The 21,134-nt window shown below is 52.6% G+C and overlaps 1 protein-coding gene across 1 annotated transcript in view; it reads right to left on the bottom strand.

The window, feature by feature from the left end:
• Window positions 1-4,892, bottom strand: part of CDH23 (cadherin related 23) — a 416,092-nt gene extending 411,200 nt beyond the window's left edge. Inside the window, exon 1 of the mRNA XM_053663874.1 lies at window positions 4,736-4,892. The gene's annotated coding sequence lies outside the window, so the exon portion shown is untranslated. The remainder of the gene's footprint in view (window positions 1-4,735) is intronic.
• Window positions 4,893-21,134: the final 16,242 nt, after the last annotated feature.

Here is a 21,134-nt window from a genome sequence, read left to right as displayed (position 1 = left end):
CATGCAAAGGAAATGTTAAAAATGTGACTGCCACATCTCAGCCTGCCATGTCATCCTCGGTGACACAGTCTGAGGCCCCCTGAGGCCGAGACAGAGACAGTCATTCGAGGCCTGTGACATTCCCACTCCCCTTGGTCACACACCGAGCCATGTGGACTTTAACTGCAGGGTCAGGTGGGGCCCCGAAAGCATGAATCCCGAGACCCAAATATGCAGCCCAGCTAGGAGCAGCGGCTGCAGTCCGCCCCGCTCCCCAGGACAGAGCCAGATTGAATTTCACAGTGAAAGACTAGAAAGCTGTCTCCATGTGGCTACTTCTTAAATATGCCAAGTTTCTCACTGATACCGTTCTGGCCAATAAAGTCGGTAAGAATATGCATTTTCTGCCCTATGAGATTCAGTAAAGCTATTTTTATGTGAACCAAAATAAATATGGCCCATCAGTGCTTTAATTTTCCTAAATTCTCTCCTGCACAAATGATCACTCACTACTGTTGTAGATAATTCAGATCAAGATACAGAAACGCCCAGCACTCCAGAGGCACCCCTTCAGCCCTGGCGTCACCATCCTTCTGACTTTTGTTGCATAGGTGGTTTGCGACACTTGCTCCTTCCGTATGGGGCCTCCACTCTTCAGGTCTCTGTAGTCCCCACCGCTTCCTATTGGCTTGCACTTGGCCCTGCTCCACCCTCTGCTCTGCCTCCTGGCCCCTCTAGGCATGTGAGGCTGAGACCACTGCTCCAAGGTATGTACTCCAAAAGCCCAGAGTATGGCCATGTGGATATCAGCGGCTCAGTTGTGAAAGGAACCAACGTGAACAGTTAAAACTGGTTCTAGGCACTCCAAATGCCCCGGTATTAACGCCCAGTTGACGACGGGGCTAGAGAAGGTAATAGAACTGCCACCTGACAATATTCCATTTAGTCAGTCACTCTCTGAGCGCACGCTGAGCTGGTACGGTGGGCCCTGAGGATATAAGATGGAATAAAACACGTGCTGAAGAAGCTCACTGTCTAGCTGAGGCACCAGGCCACCACAATAGCAGTACGGGCACCGTGGAAGGACAGTGAGGGAGGGGGCACGGACTGGAGAGGCCACCACCTCACCCACCCACCCCAGGCATCAGCGGAGGTGTCCCGGGCTGGCCACCCCGCAGCTGCGTCAGCATCTCTCACAGACGGGGCTGGGCACAGAAGGACGCGGTCTGATCCCCCTTCTTTTCTACCAAAGGCAAACTACTCCCACCCTGAACTGACCCACAGAGAAGGGTCCAAATGTGAATGACCTTGCTCACACAGTAATGGACAAACAGGACGGCCCCAATGCCGAGAAAAACTCAAATCAAGGCGCAATATAAAAAGCAATGAATGAATTATTTTAAAAGACACTGTAACTGACTTTGAAAACAATGAGTTCAAAGACAATTAAGTTAATATTAAAAACCATCTTTACATTTTAAAACACTAATTTTTTAAACTGAGGGTCAAGAAAATACTCAGACCTTTACTAACCTAGCTATGTTGAACTCACTGGTGAAAGAATGCAGTCACACCAGCTTCACTGTCCCGAAGGCCCCGGCCACGCTGCTCCGTGGCCTCCCACAGCGCTGCCCCCACTGCACGCTGGTCGGGTGGGCCCTCTTTTTTACCCTGACCCGAAGGCGCTTTTTTCATTGCTTTTTTAGATAGACAGAAATAAAGAGAGAGGAATGGAGAGAGAGAGATGTTGATGTGAGAGAGAAACATCAGTTGGTTGTCCCTCCTACGAACCTGGACCACGATTGAACCCACAACCTAGGTATGTGCCTGGACCAAAAATGGAAACCTCAACCTTTTGGTTACGGGACAACACCCCAACCAATTGAGCCACACCAGGCGGGTCAGGGGGTCGACTGTCTTCCTGGCAAAGACCAGCCTCAGGGAAGGACAGTCTTCTTTTAGCAATGCTGGGAGGTCTGAGTCATTCCATAACCTGTCACCTGTGACACCAGTGGCCCCATCAAGCCTTTGATCCAAATCCCTCCAAAGTCTTTCGGGTCCTCACTGTCAGGCCAGGCCTGATGGCCTCTGGGTTGCCATTATTCCTCCAGAGGACCAGGCAGGTGACTTGTCACCATGCCTTGGCATCATCCTTGGGTGTTGGGGCCTCCCAAGGGCCCAGGGCAGCAGAAGGGATGTAAGAGTGAGCTTGGTCCGTGTGCTCCCATTGTGGGCGCTCCCAAATTAGCATTTTGGCAGCTCCCTTTGCATAAGTCCTGTGGCCACTGAGAGGTGCTATTAATGGATCATCCCACCCACTTGAGAGGGACGGATGAAGGGATGAAGCGGAGGACAGTTACTTAATTCTTCCCCCTTGAGGGATGGCATCTGCTCAGCCCCAGGCTTCCTGGAGGCAGAGTAGCACATCCACCCTCCCAGGAGTCTTGCCCCCCTGCCCCCTCCTACTAGTCCATCTGCAGCTCACACCGCAGTGTGTTAACTGCACAGAAGGCTGAGCTGCTACCTGAATCTGTTTAAAGTACCCCCAACACAGACGCCTGCAGGCATTAGCAGGGACGGCCCCGAGGGCTGGCAGCAGTGGACTGTTAACCCAGCCCTGGCATAACCACCCAGAATAAGGAGCTCCAGTCTCATCTCTTCCCTCCTTTCTTATCTACTGCCCGATTCAACACTCTTTCCGCACCAAGAGGCTGTGAAATGCTCATTCCCTAGATGGCACTGCGGACCAGCACTCCCCAAATCTTACTGAGCAAACAAATCACTCGAGGATCTTGTCAAACACAGATTCTGATTCAAGAGGTCTGGGGTGGGACATGGGAATCTGCCTTCCCAACCAGCGCTCAGGTTCTGCTAACGCAGTGTGGCCACGGGCCGCACTCGGAACAAGGCTCCACCAGACCTTCACCTTCCAGAACCACGGGCATTTTAAATTAGGACTTCAGAAAGGTGCCCTTTAAAACATTAAGCTCAAAGAAATGAACCTCAAATGGTGAAATTGCAGGTAAGGAGCTTGTTGGAGAGGGGAGCTATTCGGGAGGCAACCATTGGCCAACATAACCCTCAAATCAAGCCCTTTGGTAAGCAGATGTGAGTGGCCCAGCTGTTTGGGGGTCAGGAAGGCCAAGGCAGATGTGTATGGGGTCCCGGATAAGACCAGGATGCCAGTTCTGGGCCTCCCACCCACTCACTGCTTTCCTTCACTACCTGCAGCAGAGCCTGGGGGTCACACTGGTCACTTCTGCAAAGCGCCACCTTTCCAGGCCACAGGATACTCTTGCTTCCTGCGGGGCAGGCACTCTGCCTTCTGACCCTCCCCAGCCCTGGGGAGACAGCACCAAGGAACAGCATTCCTATTCCACCAGCTAAGAGCCCCTCCACCAGTCCCTCCTGGGTAGTGACATCTGGTCCCCCACGCCCTTGGGTGCTGACTACAGTGTGCCTACCCCTACACCATAAACCAAAAATTAATTCCAAGCCAGCTCTCTCCACCAGGGGCTGACTCATCAGCACCTTGCACCTGGTCCCAACGAGGCTCTTCAGCCCAGCCTAATTCTTCCCTGCACAAGGGTCTGACTCCACCCAATACACACACTCTCATATGCGTGCACACACAATACTCTAGTGCCTCTCAGGAATATTTCAAAATCCAATTGGGGTAGGGGCGTTTGTAAACCAGGTGAAAGGCAAAGGTTAATGCCCGCTCTGGTCTGAGAGGGCAAAGTACACAGAAGAGGGAGGCTCGGCTTTCCGAATTACTGGGGAGGGTGGGGGTGTGTTACTACAGGGGAAATGCTAATTTCCCCCAGATAGTGGGCCGCTTACAGCACCTGGGCTGGGCGCTGGGGTCCCAGTGGGGCGGCGGCCAGCATCGAGGGCAATTGATCTCCACTAGCAGGACAGAAGCAGCGGCTCTAGGTGCCTGCTCTAGAAAGGCAAGGGACCGAGAGCCCGTAGGCTGGTGCCGCCACCTCCTTGGAGCGCGCGGGCTCTGCACACGTCCCGGGCTGACCTGAGGGGCGACGAGAGTGCAGGCCCCCGGGGGACGGTCAGCATCACCCGTAACTGGACTGCGAAGGGACTTGGGAGGGGAAGCGCCAGCAGCCTGCTCCCTGCTCCGCGAGGGGAGCGTCTGCCTCCCCACAGCCTGTCCGGACTGGGGAGGTTGCCGGAGCGCTCTGAGGCAGGTCTCTCTCGGGCACTGAGAGATGATGAGAGCTACGTGATTTTAGGTCCCTCAAACGCCATTGCCCATCCGCGGAGGAGGCGCACCCCACCCACTCCTCTGTCCAAATGGGCATCCAGAGCGCAGAAGGGGACCGGATTGGATGCCGACGCCCTCTTTATCCCTGAATTCTCCCCATCCCAAACCCAGATCCTTTTCGAGGTGGGAAGAGCAAAGTGCTCGAGCGTCGTGGGTCCAGGAACCGGGTTGGGAAGTGCAATGAGTGCCCGTCTTCCCGAGGCCACCGCGAAGGGAATTTGAGTTCCCGGGAATCAAAGTTGCCGCGCGTCTGGCCGCGGGCTCCGAGCCGGGTGCAGGACCCCGGCCAGGGGCAGGGATGGAAGGAAGCCCCCGGCGCCTGCCGCGGGCGACGGCCGCGCCGGGAACAAGTGGTTTAGCGACTGCGGTCGCGACCCCACTGCTCCAACTTTCCCGCCGCGTGGCAGGCGAATGAACGGCGCAGTGAAGGCGAGGGAAGTGGGGAGGGAAAGGGCCGTGCGCGGCTTTTGGTACCGTGTGCGTGTGCGGAGAGGCGCTGCGCCGCGCCTCGGGCTCTGTTCTCCTCCGGGTCGGCCCCCACCGGCCGCCTGCTCCGGTGCTGGCCACCACCGTGTCTCGCTGCAGGCGCGAAGGCTCATCAGCGGCGCGACAGCCGCTCCCGGGTCCCCTTGGGCCGTCTACTCTGCGCTGGCTGCTTGCTGGCTGCAACTTCAGGCACGCGAGCCGCGCTCCTAACGTCCCGAGGCTCTGCACCCCTGCTCTCCATGCCGGGGGACGGGCTTCTCCGCCCCGCCCGGCTCAGCGCCCGGCTGCCGTCGGACGCACCTTCTCGCTGAGCATCGCGCCCGCAGTCCGCGCCCGGTTCTCCCGAGCCGCTGCCGCCGCTCAAGTGCGCGATCAACTTTCCCTCTCTTCCTCCGCCCCGCTCGGCCCCCGCCGCCCAGACCCCGCCTCCTGACGCTCCCTCGCTCACCTCCCGCCTCTCCCAGCCCCCGCCCGCCGGGGAGCGCCTTTGACGCTCAGCACCCCCTCCACACACACGAGAGGGACCACCAGTATCCCTGCACCCCCGCCACCCGCCTCGGACCCGCGCCGACCCCCGGGAACGTAGCGGAGCCTGGCCAGGCGCTCAGGGCATGAATATTTCAGTGCTGGCGAAGCTGCCCTCTGCCGATGTCATGGCACCGGCTGCTGTGACAACTCCACGAATCCCCCAAAGGGACAAGGAGGAAGCCCGGATAAATGGCCCCAAGGTGCGTGCTGGAGCCGTGCCCCACAGGGCCACCGGCTGTCCGGGAGAGGGGCACGCAGAGGGGAAGAGGCCCGGCCAAAGTCCATCCGCTCCCCGCTCCGCGCCTCTGGAGGAACTGGAAACGCTCCCGGGAAGCCGGGGCCAGAGATCCAAAGCGCGGCTTAGGTGAGCCTGCGCCATCTGTTGGCTTTAAGCGCCCCCTCTCTGCTCTCAGAATCGCTGAGCGTCGAGCAGAGTTAGGGCCCTCTAGTCCTTGGGGCGGCTTGGTCCTGCTTCCCTCAAACAGCTGCAGTTGTCAACCCCAATCGTGCGCTCCCATCTACGCCCTTTCTCTCCGTGGAGCTCAAAATGCCTCCAAGTGCTTCCCCTGAGGGACCTCGGATTGGGAGAGACCCTTGAGGTCACTTGAGCACTCTCACACAGGAGACCCTTCTGCAGCACCCTGAACAATAGAACAATAGTCTTCCAGCTTCTTTTTGCACACCTATAGTGGAAACTTCCTGACTTTCCCAGACGCCGGATTCAGAAGGAGCTGGTATTCCCAGAGTTGAAGAGGGTAGCTCCCTGACCTTGGTCTTACTTCCCCAGGCTAAACATTCTGAGTTCTTTTAACTGTTTCTCATATAACAGGGTTTCTGGACCTGTCACCAGTTGCAGTTAGCATCTTGACAATAGCTGCCTGGAGCCAGGCTCTGGGCTGAGACTTTTCCTGCCTCAGCACAGGTTTTCTGGTAGGTCCTGTCATTATCTTGGTTTTACTGTAAGAAAACCAGCTTTAGGGAGGTGAGTGACTTGCCTGCGTGGTAGAGTAATGTATAGAACCTAGAAACTGTTCGACTTCAAAGCTCCAGTTCCCTACCATTCATTCATTCACTCATTCATTCATTCTTAGTTGCTACTATGTGCTGACTTTAGATCGCTTCTAAGAACATGGGGACAAAACAGGCTCGATCCTTGTGCCTTGTGGAGCTCCTGTAATGGAACCAGGTGTTAGTCAATGAAACATAAACAGGTAAAATGACAGCCAGATCAGTGCCAGAGAGAAGCACGCTTTAAGGGCACTTGGCCAAGGGGATCAGGGGAGACTTCTTGGAGATTAGATTTGAGAGCTGAAGAATGAGCAATGGAGAGAGAGAGGGGAGTTTTAGGGAGGAGAAACAACATGTGCAAAGGCCCTGGGGTGGGCAGGCACAGGCCTATATGAGGGGGTGAAGGAAGACAGAACAACTGGAATGCTGAGAGGGTGGGGAGGACAGTGAGCACAGGGCCGGAGTGGGAGCAGAAGCCAGACAGGTTAGGGCATGTTGGCTTTGACTCGGGTTTGATCTTTATCCTAAGAGTTGAGGCTTTGAGGCAGGTAGTTGGTATGGAGATTGAGGGGTGGCACTGTCATGATCTAATTTACGGCTGGAAAACTGGGGAATTGATTTGGAGGCAATAGATGATAAGAGGAGACCAATTCAATTAAAAATATTTACTTGTCATCTACTAAAGTTTCATAGGCCAGAAACTTTTTTAGACCAGGGGTCAGCAAATTGTAGCCTTCTGGTTAAATCCACCCTGCCACCCATTTTTGTAAATAAAGTTTTAGTGGAACACCTGCATGCCTGTCCGGTTGTGGCTCCTTTCGTGCTACAACTGCAGAGTGAGGAGTTTCAACAGAGACTGCGTGGCCCGCAAAACCTAAAATATTTACCAGCTGGATCTATACAGAAAAAGTTGGCTGACCCCTGTGCATCTTAGAATACATTGGTGAACAGCAACAAAAAACCCACACACACATAGGCACACAAATCCCTGCCTTCTTCCTGCTCACATTTTTATAGGCTACTCTCCAGGTGACAGAAGCTGGGACTGGGATAGTAGTGGCAGAAGTGACACTCAGGAGATAAAAATCTACAGAATTGGGAGAGGAGGTGATTCTGGGATGAGACAGAGGTAACTATCGAGGAGACGCCCAGGTTTCTGGCATGTGGAAGTAGGTGGGACAGGGCACTGCTCCCTGAGATGGGATCTCGGGAGGAGGGCCACTGTGGGGAGATGAGCCAGAGTTCCCGTACGACGTGTTGAGTGGGAGAGGCCCGGGCAATGACCGGATGCAGGTGTGAAGTAGCAGCCCATCGGACACAGGAGTCTGGAGCTCAAGGAGAAAGGGCAGGGCTGGAGATGAGGTGTGGCAGCTCTGAGGTAGTCACGTGGGGCTACCCTTAGACAGGGTGGTGGGGCCAGTAGGGGCTGGGTTCTGCATAACAGACTACTCTTGAGCTGGATGGCTTTGGGCTGGACACTGGCCCTCTCCTGGCCTCATAAAGCTTCTCTAATCCTAAAATCTTTTTTTTTCTGGTGTGTCACCATCTATCTCTCTTAAACTGTGACTCCCCTAACTGTCTGCAGTCATTTTACATGTGAACCAAACAGCACTGAGCTCAGGGCGGCCATCAGCCCCTCTAACATGGGCAGCACACTTCAGCTGCTCACAGGCCCTCATCCACGAGCCCACTCTGGGCCACACACCATGACAGGAACTGGGCTGCCCCTCAGGGGCAACAGCCCACACAATCCTCTGGTGTGTAACAGATGTGGAATTCGAAATGAATTTGGTCACATAGTGATGAAGAAGCTGACAATTTAAACAGAAGATGAAGAGGTAACCCAGAGTTCAGCAGCAGCAGGAGGTTGCTATACTTCCCCTGGGCTGGAGGGCTGATGGGAGGAAGCAGAGTCACCAGGTGGGCAATGCACTGGAAGACAGATGGAACCACAGCGGACCCGTCTGATGGGAACTGGAGATCCCAGACACTGCTTAAGGCTGAGCATGCAGAAGAGGCACCCTGGGCTCTCCCTTCCCCGGTCTCCCACTAGGGCTCCCTTCGCTGACCCCAGCCGGAAGCCAGAAGACCCAGAAGCTTGGGGACTGCAGCCTGCAGGGTCAGCCCTACTATGATACGTAGAAGGCACTGCAGAGGGGAGTGGGGAATGGATCTCAGAGGAACCAGGCCTGCAGCGCACACTGGGGACATGAGTGCGAGTCACTTCAGCCTCTGTCTTTGAGGCCCGGTCCAAGAGGGAGGCGGACATACAAATCAATTCTACTCTAACGAAGTAAGTGTGGCAAAGCGAGAGGTAGCCCAAAGGAGACTGGGTGGCAGAATTTCAAGAAAGCTGAGCCCAGAAAGGCTGCCTGGATATGGGGACCTTGGAGCTGGGTGTTGCTGAGGTGACCAGGAGCCCCACGGGTTACAAAGGCAGAAGGTGCTCCAGTGGAGGGAAGAGCATGCATCTGGACCTTCCCTGTGGGGGCTGGGGGAGCTCGCTGAACCTGGAGGTGAATAACAGGGCTGCCGCCCTGCTCAGGAAGCAGCAAAAGGCAGGACGACGGGCGCTGGCAGGAGACTCAGCACTGGGAAAAGAGCTTGGCCTCTATCCTCTGACCCAGCACCTTTCTCACCCCCAGGTGACTAATCCCCGGAATTAGCCTTTCTCCCTGGCTGGGGTTTCCATTCCTCCAAGCACTCAGGGCTGTTCACCAACAGCTCTCAGAGTTCTCCCCGCCTGGCTTTCCTTGGAAAATGTTTGCCCCTCCTCCCAAGCACCTGGGGCACGGAGGACGGTGGTCTAGATTGATAAAGAGGCACTTCTTACCACCTGTATGGCTTGGAAAAATTGCTTAACCTCTCTCAGCTTTGGTCTTTTCTTCTGTAAGTGAGATCATGAATGCTGGGGAGTGTGAAAGCACTTTGAGGGCAGCAGAATACCACAGAGAGGTGAAATGCCCAGGGCCCAGCTTCATACAGCCCCCTCTACCACTAGGGGGCGCTGCGACCACAACAGCCCTGCCTGGTGTAGACCATCTATGAATCTCCCGGCAGTTGTAGGGCTCACAGTATGACATGGGTCAGTGTAAAGAGTATCTCTACCTCCCTTTTCCAAAATTTAAAAGAGGGAGCAGGCGGGGAGGGGGGGGCTGGAGGAAGGGGAGGGAGTGAAGGGAAGGGGCAGGGAGAACAGGCAAGTTGATATCGCAGCTCCTTCCATATCAGAACACATCCGGATAGCGCCAGAAGTGGCCACATATCTGCAGTGGTTGGAGCTCAACTTTAGCTCTGGGACACTCAGTCTTAGGATCCTCAAAGGTAGGGATTTTGTCTTTATTTATTCATCTAACAATTAATCCTGGAGGGCCCACCATGTTCCAGACTCTGGGCTGCCTGCTGAAGACACAGGGAAGCGTCTCGTCCTCAGAGAAGCCGCGATCCTGTGGGAGGGACAGAAACAAGTAGACGGGAAGCATACGAGGCCAGGGTCAGGTTCAGCAGTGACAGAGGCACCCAAGAAGGGAACAGTCTACCCTAAGCAAAGAGTCTGGGGACAACTTCCAACAGCAGGGACCACTGAACTGAGCCTTGAAAGATGAGTGCACCTGGCAAGATAAAGCCAGCAAGAGCATCTGAGGTCCAGGGGACTGGATGCACGCAAAGTCATCAAACAGCTTAGGGACTTCAGGCAGTGTGGTGGTTGGGATGGACCAAGGCACACTGGGCAGAGGTGACAGACACATCTCAGCAGATCGGCAAGGGCTGGGCCATGAAGGACCTGGTGTGCCATGCTGGGGCCTGGGGCCTTGGGGTCACTCAGCAAGCGACACTGAAGTAGAGGGAGGTGGGGTGGGCTTGGAGGTGAAGACCCCAATGATGGCAAAACATGATGAACTGAAGGGTGGAGAGGGAGAGACGGTGGATTGTCCCAGGGTGGCTCTGGGCTGGCACCTCAGAAGCAGGGACATCTCTCCTTCACGTCTTTGTAAACAACAAGCGATCAGCTGGCTCACCGGCACTCTCAGTGAGTGAGGAAGGGCAGGAGGGAGGAAGGGAGGTGAAGAAGAAAAGAGGGAGGGAATCCAAACCTGCTATTTTAAACCTGCCCAGCCTATTAAATCACCTGCGTTTGGACTGGATTTCGCCCCAGCACCCCAGCCCTCCTGGGGAGCTTTCTGCCCTGCCTCCTTCTCTGTGAACGGAGGTGAGGCCGTGTGTGTAATGCGGAGCCTCTGAGACAGAACGCAGTGGACGAGGGTCTTCACTGGCTCATCAGAGCCTCAGTTTCCTCAACTGTTTACCGGCACACGAGCCCCCAGCTTCCCTGAATACCTCCCAAGGTTGCCGTTCAGGGTGGAAGAGAAAACACACAAATCTAAGTGCTTTATAAACTGTGAAAACGAAACAACACTCCCATCCAAATCTCTCTTTCCCGCGAGGGTTGATTATTATTTTTAAAGCACATGCACGTCTCTCCTCAGGGTGTCCTCCATAACGCTTCCCTTTCCCACCTCACAGTGAAGCACAGTTGCCTCCTCCTGCCTTGTTCCCGTCCCTGAGCTGGTGAAAGCTGTTTGTCGCTTCCTGCCGGGGTCCCCAGCCCACTGGCCTCTCCCGGGGCAGAGCCTGCCACCATAAACCAAACACGTGTGCTCCTGAGTTTGGTTTGTGGGCCCTTGGAGCCTGGCACAGCTGTGGCAGTTCAGCGCAGTTTGTGAAAGGACAAGGCTGGAAGGGGAGCAAGGTGGGCTGGGGCCACCCGACCACAGAGTCGAGGGACCCCAGGAAGGCTCCTGGACCCCTGCCTTAGAGGCTTGCCCCGCCCCCATGAGGCCTAGGGAGCCAGGCTCCTTCCCTCACGTTCCTGCCCCACTCTCTGCTCCCCTCACATTATTTATTTATAAGGTGTTCATAGCAAAATGAATGACAAAAAGTTAGAAGCTAATTAAAGCTGGCACAGATTGGCACACGGGGCATGAATTATGCATTGGTGCAGAATGGCGCTTGGTGGCAAGGACTGGCACTAAGTGCCCTGTGCACCGGTAGGAAGCTGGCATAGGGCCCCCGGCTCTGCCAGGGCCTCCCCCCACCACCCTGCCTCTCCAAGAGGCCCTCCATCCAGGCCCTTTCGTCTTTCTCTGGAGGCGACTGGAGCCTTGTCAGCCACCACCTTACAAGGAGAGATTTCTGTCTGCACCGCTCAGCACCTCCCAGTGGGCAGAGACGTCACACCGTAATCAGAGGCTGGACGCATCCCACAGAAGCACGGCTCATCTTCTCCCCACACGTGCCTGCTGTAGCCCCGGCACAGAATGGGCAGAGCTGGGCTTCTGAAAGGGTAGGGGGAGAAGGCCTGAGAGCCAGCCAGCTTCTCACCGATGAGAGCACAGCAGATCTGGGAGACACCTTCCAAGACCAGGCGGTCCCTCCCAAGCCACATCTTCACAGATGGAGAACCTGGGGCCCACAGGGGGACGGGCTCTCCACAGAGCGACACAACAAATGATAGTAACAGTAACAATCTTCCTGGCATTTATTTCAAACTGACTTTGTGCCAGGCACTCTTGCAAGTGCTTTGCATGGATTATCTCACTCAATCCTCACAGGAAGGAGACACTGTAACGATACAATCTGACAGATGAGGAAACTGAGGCAGCACAGACAGGTCAAAGCAGTTTGCCCAAGGTCACTGGGGCAAAGCCTGAATTAATCTCTACCCAGGCCCTGCCCATCTGTGTTCCAGGGAGTGGTTCTCGAGCTCCCGGAAGGTGGTGTAAAAAGAGGATGGGAGAACCAGGTTCGATCAGGCTGGCCTGACATCTGGACACAGTGCTTTTGAAAGTTCCCTGTATGATTTCAATGTGCAGAGCAAAACCACTGGTCTGGGGAGAGGGACAGGAACAGGGACGGGGAGGTAGATTTTGACCCTAAAAGTCACAGATGTGAGTTCTTGTCCTGCCACTCCCAACCGTATGGGTTTGAATGTATGGCCAAACCTTTGGGGGCCTCAGTCTCCTTATCTGTAAAATGGGGTCAGTAAAAGCTGGGGCCCCAAAGCCAGGCTGTCAGGTTTGTTGTGAACCCTGGCTCTGCCTCTTGGGCAGGTTCTCTGACTTCTCTTTGCCTTGATCCACTCATCAGCACTGCTCTTATGGCTGTCGTGAGAACTGAATGAGTGAACACACATAAAATGGTACCTGGGTGCCACGGTCCTTGGCAGTCCTGGGACAGGGGACCTGGCCCCTCCAGGCCTACAGGGCTGAGGGCAGGAGCAAATGAGGGCAGGGATGACGGGACCACAGGGAAGCCGTGTGTGCTGTGGGGCGCGGTGAGAGGCGTCCGTAAGGAAAGCCTGGCTGCCTTTCCTGGGCCCCGACTCCCTTCCTTTGCACACAGGAGGCAGGAATATATTATCATCGCAAACACTGAAGACCAAATACACAAACCGCTCCCCTCAATTTGGTGTGTGTTCTTCCAAGCGATGTTGCATGTGCATATGGAAGGATATCGTTTTTGGCTGGGGGCAGGGGTAGGAGAGAGAGAAACATCTATTATGGCACACTTCTGTACTTTCAAATTTTGAATTATATGAATGGCTCAAATATAAAAGTAGATATAAAGGGTATGCTTCAGGCAGAAGGAAAGTGGCCCCAGATGGAGGCTTGGATTTCAGGAAGGAAAGAAGAGAAATAGAAAGGGGAATACGGGTAAATGCAAATGAATCTTAGTTGCATAAAACAATGCAACTAATGTTTAAAATATAGAGAGAGAATTAAAATTCGCGACACAATGGCACATGAGTCAGGAAGGGGGTAAATAGAGTTACAATATTCTGAAGTCCTTGCATCGTCCTGGAAGTGGGTAAAATGTGCCTGTGTGGTAAACATTAATAAATCAAGGATGCCTGCTTTATCTCTAGGCTAACCCTAGAAGAATGGTAAATGGATGTCTAACTAACCAGCCAATGGGGGAAAAATAGAATAATGAAGTTGTGCATGTATATTTAAAAAATTACCCAAGGTTTATAAATAGTCATACTTGACATATTGTTCTATAACTTGACTTTGTCTTAGAACATGTCCTTGGAGCTCTTTCCACTTTGTACACAGAGGGCCTGTCTCCTCCATTGAATCTGCCAGCCGCATCCCACAGAATAATGGTGACAACAGAGCGTGAAGATGAGTGCTGGGCCCTTCCAAATATAGGGCCCTATGTGACTGCGCGGGTCACCTGCCTCGAGGTAGCCCTGGCTGCAGCAGGCGGAGCAGAGAGAGAAGCTGATGTCCCTGGGCGTGTCCAAAGCCTGGACCCTGGGGCAGGAAGCGAGACCTTCTCTGTCCAGGCCCCCAACCCCGCACCCCAACCCCGGCCCCACCACACACACTGGGAAGCCCGATGTTCCGTAAAGAGAGAGGTGGGCTTGTGATTGGCTGGTCTGCTCTCCTGTCCCTGGACCCTCGCAGTCAAACCAGCACAGTCTTCAGAGGACGGGGGTTCCCATTGGATTAGCCTGCACATCACATCCTGCTAGATGCAGACTCCTCCAGCCACGTCTTTGAATCACGCACAGTAGTGACAAAGCATTTTCCCTTCCAGTTCTGCTGTGGTCTGTACAGCCATGCAGAAAAGCTCATCTCCGTTCGTAGCAATTACGGCTTTGACATGTGAGAATCCCTCTTTCTTGAACCAGAAGGGATCAGGCCTCCTCTGGCAGGCAACTCTGTCTGGCTGTATTTAATAGGATAGTATTGTAATTGTTGTATTTAGTTTTATAGTTCTCTTTCATTTATTGCAATTAGTACTGTTTTTTTTTTCTTTTAGGGCAGTGATAAGTTTTTTAAAATAAGTGAGTTGGAAAGTGAGGGTTTAAAATTTAAATTGAGTCAGTAGTGTTGGCACAGGGAAAGGCCCACATTGGTCAATGTGTTAGGCAAATGACTGATGTTGGAGTCCCGACCTCAAGAATCAAGTGGGAGCATTACTGTAGTTTTTAAAGCCCTCAACCCTCTCACCCTGAGAAATCAGGCCCAACATGCCTTTCAAGCCTCACCCCAAACTCTGTTCCCTGTGAAGTCTCTATCTCAGCTGGCAAAACACACAGAACCTGGAGGTCAGTACAAGGATGTTCAGTTTGGTGCTCTTCGTGGTAGGGGACTGGCTAAGGGGGTCACAGCTTGACTCCTCTGTTCTATGAGCCACTCTGCTCTCCCCTGGCCTAGGCTCACACTGTCCTGTCTCCTGTCATTGCCCACTGCCCTTTTCTGCTCTCTGCTGAAACCAATTCTTCAAGTCCCACCACCTCCAGGAAGCCTTCCCTGCCTACCTCCAAGACCCCCAGCCCGGGGCCTCCTCTGACCCTCAGAATCCTCACTATCTGGACAACTCAGCACAAGTGTATGTGGCATGCAATTTTTAGCGAACTTTTAATATTATGTCTGTTTATCTGTCTTGTTTCCAACTAATCATAACCTCCTAGGGAACAGGGACCAAAGTGTATCTGAATAAGCTTCAGATGGAGGTCAGCAGACCTGGGACTCAGCCCTGACCCTTCCTCTCTCCGCCTGAAACACTGTGAAAGGCCTCTCTCCCCCTGAGCCTCTGTCTTCTCCTCTAACCATGAGGAGGGAGTTCAAGGTCCTCCCAGGGTCCCTTCTCCTCTGAGGTCTAAGGTTATTTTGTGCTTTTTGGTCTCTTCCTACAGGAGTAACAAAAACTGAGATTTTATACCTTAATGAGGTTACATTTATGATCTCATTTAATCCTCACAACAATCCCTTGAGAGTGGTACGTTATTTGTCCCCATTTCACCGGTGAGAAAATGGAGGCCCAGGAAACTGCATCAGTGAAGTTCGGTCCTAGGTTATAGTGTGGTATAAACAAACCCTGGGATCTCATGGCAATAAACATTTACTTCTTGCAGTGCTGGCGGCCTGGCTTTCCTCCAGGGGTGACCAAGGGACTTGGGGTGCTTCCCTCTTAGAGATGTGCTACCTGAAATTCATGTTCCTGTGGCCACACTCAGGTCACTGGGGCAGAGCAAGAAAGGGACAGATGAGGTCTGCAGGCTCTTAACTGCCTTGGTCAGGAATGTCACACTCATCACTCTGCTCCCATTTCCCTGGCCAGAACTTGTCAGTCACGTGGCTCCTGCCTGTCTGGGGGGGGGTGGAGGTGGGGCTGGAATATATATGTTAGTGAGCGCTAAGGATCCGCAGTGCAGAAGCTAAGGGACTTTGACCAAGGCCACGCAGAAAGTGGCAGAGGTGAGGATCTGAACCAAGATAGCGAGACCTCAGAGCCTGCTGCCTGACCACCATTCTGTGTTGTCGCCAAGGAAGTAGCAGCCACAGGGGCGGGTGACAGAGGCCGGTGGTGATGGAGAGGGCGCGTTGTGATGCGCTAGCATAGCAGTGCACAAGACAAAAAAAAGCATTGTTTCCACCGTCCGCGGAAAGAATGCCAGTAACAACAGGTCCTCCAATACTGTTCCATTATAACATCAATGAGGTGCCGTAAGAACGTAACTCTTGTTATATCAATTAGTCTGTGGCAAGTCGGTTTTGTTACATGTTGTTCTACTTAAAGTTAGAACTTACCGGCGGCGACATTAAGTGAGGGCTCACTGCAGCTCCCATCTGTTGAGCTCCTGCAACAGGCCATAGAATGTTTAATCTGATCCTCTCAATATCTGGGGCATAAAACCCACTTTCCCTCTGCAGATGGAGAGAGTGAGACTCAAAGAGGTTGAGCCAACTGCCCAAAGTCAAGCCAATGAGAAGCAGATGGGTGACCCACAGATTCCTGGGGAGGGTCTCACCCAGGGGTCTGCAGAGGGCTTACAAAGAAGGGTGGGGATTGAGGCGTGAGCTCCCAGCATGGGCTCTGCCAACCCTTTACTGCCAAAGCCAAATTAGAAGTTGCCTCTAATTTGAGGCAAGAGGAGCTGTCTGGGGAGCATCCTGAAAACTCCAGGGACAGACCAGCGCCTGGGAACGGACCAGTTCCCCGAGGCTTGGCTTCCTGAGGGAGTCCAGGTCTGCGGTGTGGGTGCCACCTAGAGGCCGAGTGCTGCTCCGCACTTTTCACCCTTCCAGGAACCCACCCATTTCCGCCCCCCAAGCCCTGCTATGAAAGTAACAGGGCTCCTTTTACAGAGATCTGGGGGCAAAAATATGGTGGCTTGGTGCCTGTCCTTCATCACCTGCTCCACCTCCCCCGATCCCCTATCCCTAGCCATCCTAGGTCACCCTTCCTAGACTTGTTTCCGTAACAAATACTAATGGGCCAGGCACCCATATGGGCTCATTTGGGACTGAAGCCTAGGTTCATGGGTTTCTTATCTGCTTTGCCACTACCCGGCTGTGTGACCCTGGGCTAGGCACTGCCCCTCCCTGAGCCTCCGCTCCCTCCCTTGTAAAATGCAGTTTACAACTAGTGGTAACGTAGCAGGGCCTGGAGTTGAACAGGCCTGAGTTGGGATCCCAGCTGTGCAACTTCCTTGCTGTGCGCCTCGGTTAACTCATCTCTAAAGTGGGTTATTGCCTCTTTATGCCTCTCCAAAGAGCTTTACTGTCAACATTAAATTATTACTATGACAGGGGGACCCCCAAAATGGAATTTATTTATTTTAAAATGTGTATTTATTTACAAGTTTAAACTTCAGTCACCTTCAGAGTACTCTCCAGTTGATGCAATACACCTATTGAGACTTTTTTCCACTGCTCAGAACGATTTTTGAACTTGTCAATTTTGATGCCTTTTAGTGCTTCTGTTGTTTTTCGTTTCACCTCTTCCACATCAGCAAAACATTTCCCTTTGAGGACTTTTTTATCCAGGGGAACAAAAATGTTGCTCAGGACAAGACTGGGTGAACAGAGAGGGTGGGGCACAGAGGTCATGTCGGTTTTGGTTGAAAACTGCTGAACACTCAGTGTGGTGTGGGCAGGTGTGTTTGTAAATCACCCGACCTGAAATGGGCAAATGCGTTGAGTCTTCAAAAAAAATTCCTGAAGCTGAGTGCAGCCTCTCACAACAACGCCAGCTGGCACACTGCTACAGATGTTCTCCTAGAGTGCTCACCTAGCAGAGGAAGCTTGTACTACAGGGGCCCACCCTTCAGATGATAATTGCAGGGTATCTGGAGGGAGCCCCTTTGTAGACGTGTAACACAGTATATAAAGTACCTGGCTCAGACTCGTGCTCCTGTCCTTAATCTTCTCAAGTTTTAAAACTAGAGCTCAGGTCTCAGGGCTTTCCTGCCCTTCTCCCTGTGAAGGGTGGAGTTCAGCCTCCAGATGCCGGCACTGAACATAGACCTGCCCACTCACACCAGACCAGGGGATGCCCAGGAGCCCTGGTTCCCAGAGCAGCGCTCCTGCCCCATGTCCAGCTGGTACATGGGGAGGGCTCCTGCCTCCTCCTACAGCCACTTCCAACTTCACAGTGGGACTCACGTCTTGGGGATTCATTGATTTTACTCATTGTGAATGGTGTCTGTGCCCTGGAGTTGCACACTGTATAACCTCAATGGCTGGTCATGGCAGCCCCAATGTTGAAATTCTCGGTAATTAAAAACAAGCACACTGAGACACAGCCCCATCCCAGCCAGTGCGAGGCAGGAGGAGGAGGTAGATTCCATGCTGCTTTAGAAGATCCCGAGAACACTGTCACTCTCGCTGGGCCAGAGGCCCAAATCGACTGGCTGCCAAAGCTGCACACTCCTGCTACGTCCAAATTGGGGTGGGCGTGGCTCCAGCTGTCAACACAGGCCTCCTGTTTCTCTCCCAGGGCCTCTGTAACGCCAGAGGTGTAATCTCTGGCTTGTTTACTTTGTCCAGTTGTGAGATAAAGATCTTGAAAAATCCTCTGTCTGGTCAAGTTCAGATACAAGCATGCCACAGGGCTATTGGGGGTTGGGTTCCATACCACAGCAAAAAAGCCAGTCATTCATTACCTTATTGCTGGTGGGGAGGGGGGGATGTCTTACCTTCAATTTGTAAAAAACTCAGTATCTGTGAAGTGCAATAAAGCAAAGCATAATAAAGTGAAGTATACCCATATGTAATTCCTGTCCCCACCTCAGCAAATCCATTCATTTATTTACTGGACACACAAAGGCCCAGGGGCACAATGTCCAGCACATCAGGTGTCTGCTGTGGACTTGCACACCTCGAGGAGAAGACATAACTGACACCTTTGAGAAGGCACCAGAGCCTCCTTCTCCTTTCCCCGCCTCCACCTCCTCCTGGGAGTAGCAATAACCTACCTATTTAACACTTACTAGTGCCCTACACCCTGCTCAGGCCGACAAACACATGTGGCTTAATCCTTTCAGTAAACTCTGAGAGATGGGCATCATTATCTCCACATTAGAGATGAGGAAATTGAGGCTCAGAAATTTTTGCTGTAAGTGAAGAAGGCTGGATTCAAATCGAGATCTGTTCGGCTCTCCCATGAGATTTAATCCTTGAATTACACTGGGAAAAAGTAGTCACTCCCGAGTGCTTCTTATGTGTCATGGGAAAAGCACCTTGTTCTTGTATTTTACTTAATCCCTATACCAACCATAACAGATACATTCACCCAGTTTTACAGATGAGGAAACTGAGGCTCCAAGGGACAAGGGCAGCCCCAGCCCTTCCCCTCCCGTCTTGATTAGATGCTTTGGAAGTCAGACAGATTACAGTAATCAACTAATGCCTGAACCTGGCTCTGAAGACGAAAAGCCCTTATTGAAAGTGCTTAAGTAGGATGATTAAGTCAGAAGGTGGAATTGGCTGCACACGGGGAGGAGGCTGCAGTCGTGGGGAGAGGATTAGTAACTTGCTGCCCAATTAAGCCCAAGCCTAGCTGGGAGGAAAAGAAACAGAGGAGTTTACGACTCCACAGTGCTGCTCCCATGAGACAGAGTCAGTGACTGTGAGCCTGCAAGGCAGCAATCACACCCCAGGGTCCAAGGGATGGACGGGGGCAGCAGTCACAGAAAGCAGAGTGGGTCCCAGCATCTTTTGCCTTTCTCCCATTCATTTACCCATCAACAAATACTTACCAACCATCTGCTGGGTCTCAGGCACTGTGGCTACAGCCAAGAACAAGAGAGAAAGCTCTCGTGAAGCTCTCAGCCTAGTGGAGGGAGACTGACGTTTAAGCATAATCACGTATCAAGGAATTGTTGTTCATCTCTTTAAGTATAATGCTGGTATTGTGTAATGATGGTATTGTGATTGTATTTTATTAAGGAGCCCTGATTATTTACAGATACTCACCAAAAGTTATTTACAGGTGAAGTAATTTGATGCTTCACTTTCACACAGGGAGGAGGTGGTGGGGGGGGGAGAGGTGGAAAAGACTGGCCCCAAGGTGCTGGTTGTTGAAGCTGAGTGATAGGTCCACGAGGGCCACTTGCTATGTTTTCTTTTTGTACATGTTTACATTTTTCCATTTAAAAGTGTTTTTTAAAAATAGAGGCGAATAATTACAACTCATGAGGAGTGCCAGAAGAAAAAGGGCATAAATGTGGTAAGAAATCATTGCATTCAAATGAGTGTCCACTGCTCATTGCGAACACAGACTGTCAGGGTTCAAAACCACCCAGATTTCGGGTGGGGAGTCAGGGAATCAGTTTTTGGCAAGGTGAGGCATGGGAGCAGTCTAGGCTCTCCAGAGTAATCCCTTCTGTCTCTTCCCACCTTGCAGTGTGGGCTGGCAGTGTCCTAGAGAGAGGGCACTACCTTTCGGGCATCACAAGCAACCTTCTGACAGACCAGGGCTCTGGAGAGCTGAGAGCAGCCTTGTGTTCTTTCACCATCGTTATGGACGAAAGAGGGGGAGGCCCCAGCCGCAGAACTGCGCCCCCACTGCCCATGCCTGTGCCATGGTTTCTGCCAATGGCCTGCCATGGGCACTCATCCTTGGAACACCCTCAGGGCAGCGGAGCAGGCCTCCCCACTCCACAGATCAAAAAAAACAAGGCTCTGAGGGGTTAGAGAAAAATGGCTCAAAGTCGGCAACAGAGCCCAAGATCGAGGCCCATTCTCTTGTCCCTGAGCAGCCTCTACCTGTTAACACAGCCAACACTGCTGGATCACTGAGTGGGGGGTGCGGGTGCTAATGGCCACCAGCCCGAGTCCATCAGTGTTGAGGACTGCTTCCAAGGATATTGACTGTTTGGTCTTTCAGTTCACTCACTTGGCAGTCCAAACTTGCACCACAGCCATAAAGCCCTACTAAACCCGTTGCTAGAGCCCTCTCAGGGGAGGGCCTGTGGGTGGAATGCATGGTGTGGAAGGCAAAGGCAGAGAAGTGCAAGGTAGTTTGATGTCTGATTGAAGGGCTTTAATGGGAGCTGAAGGTCAAGGATGCTTTTGTGTTTACGTAGTGATATGTTTTGTAAAATTAGCAAAAGTACTTTCTGGTTATTTCTTTTTACATTCTACTCAAGTATTCTTTTTGTGCCTACTTTTAAATTTGCAATTTGTTGTTCGTTCTCCTCCAAAGGGCTCCTCCAACTTGTCTAAGCTTCATTCTCCATAAAGGTTGGATTGGCCCTTGTAGGTGGGCCTAGCAGAAACACAGACACATGTTTACCGAGTTGAGATGACCATCCACCACCTGGCTCATTAGGAACACAAACCACCTAGATTCCAATTCCAGCTCTGCTACTCTCTAGCTGAGTTACTGCGGGCAAGGAGTCTCGTCTATCTAAACTTCCGTTTAATAATGCACAAAATCGGGACAGTAATCATACTTTCCCTACAAGATCAAATGAAAAACAATAATCCCTGTTAAGAGCAGGCCCACAGTAAGTGCTCAATAACATGAATATCTTTTTTATTACTAGTTCCCA

The sequence above is a fragment of the Artibeus jamaicensis genome, unplaced genomic scaffold (genome assembly GCF_021234435.1).
Source record: "Artibeus jamaicensis isolate MK-2021 breed Jamaican fruit bat unplaced genomic scaffold, CSHL_Jam_final contig_332, whole genome shotgun sequence".
NCBI classification, from domain to species: Eukaryota; Metazoa; Chordata; class Mammalia; order Chiroptera; family Phyllostomidae; genus Artibeus; species Artibeus jamaicensis.
The sequence above is the reverse complement of the archived record's forward strand: the minus strand, read 5'-3'. Positions and strand labels throughout refer to the sequence as shown.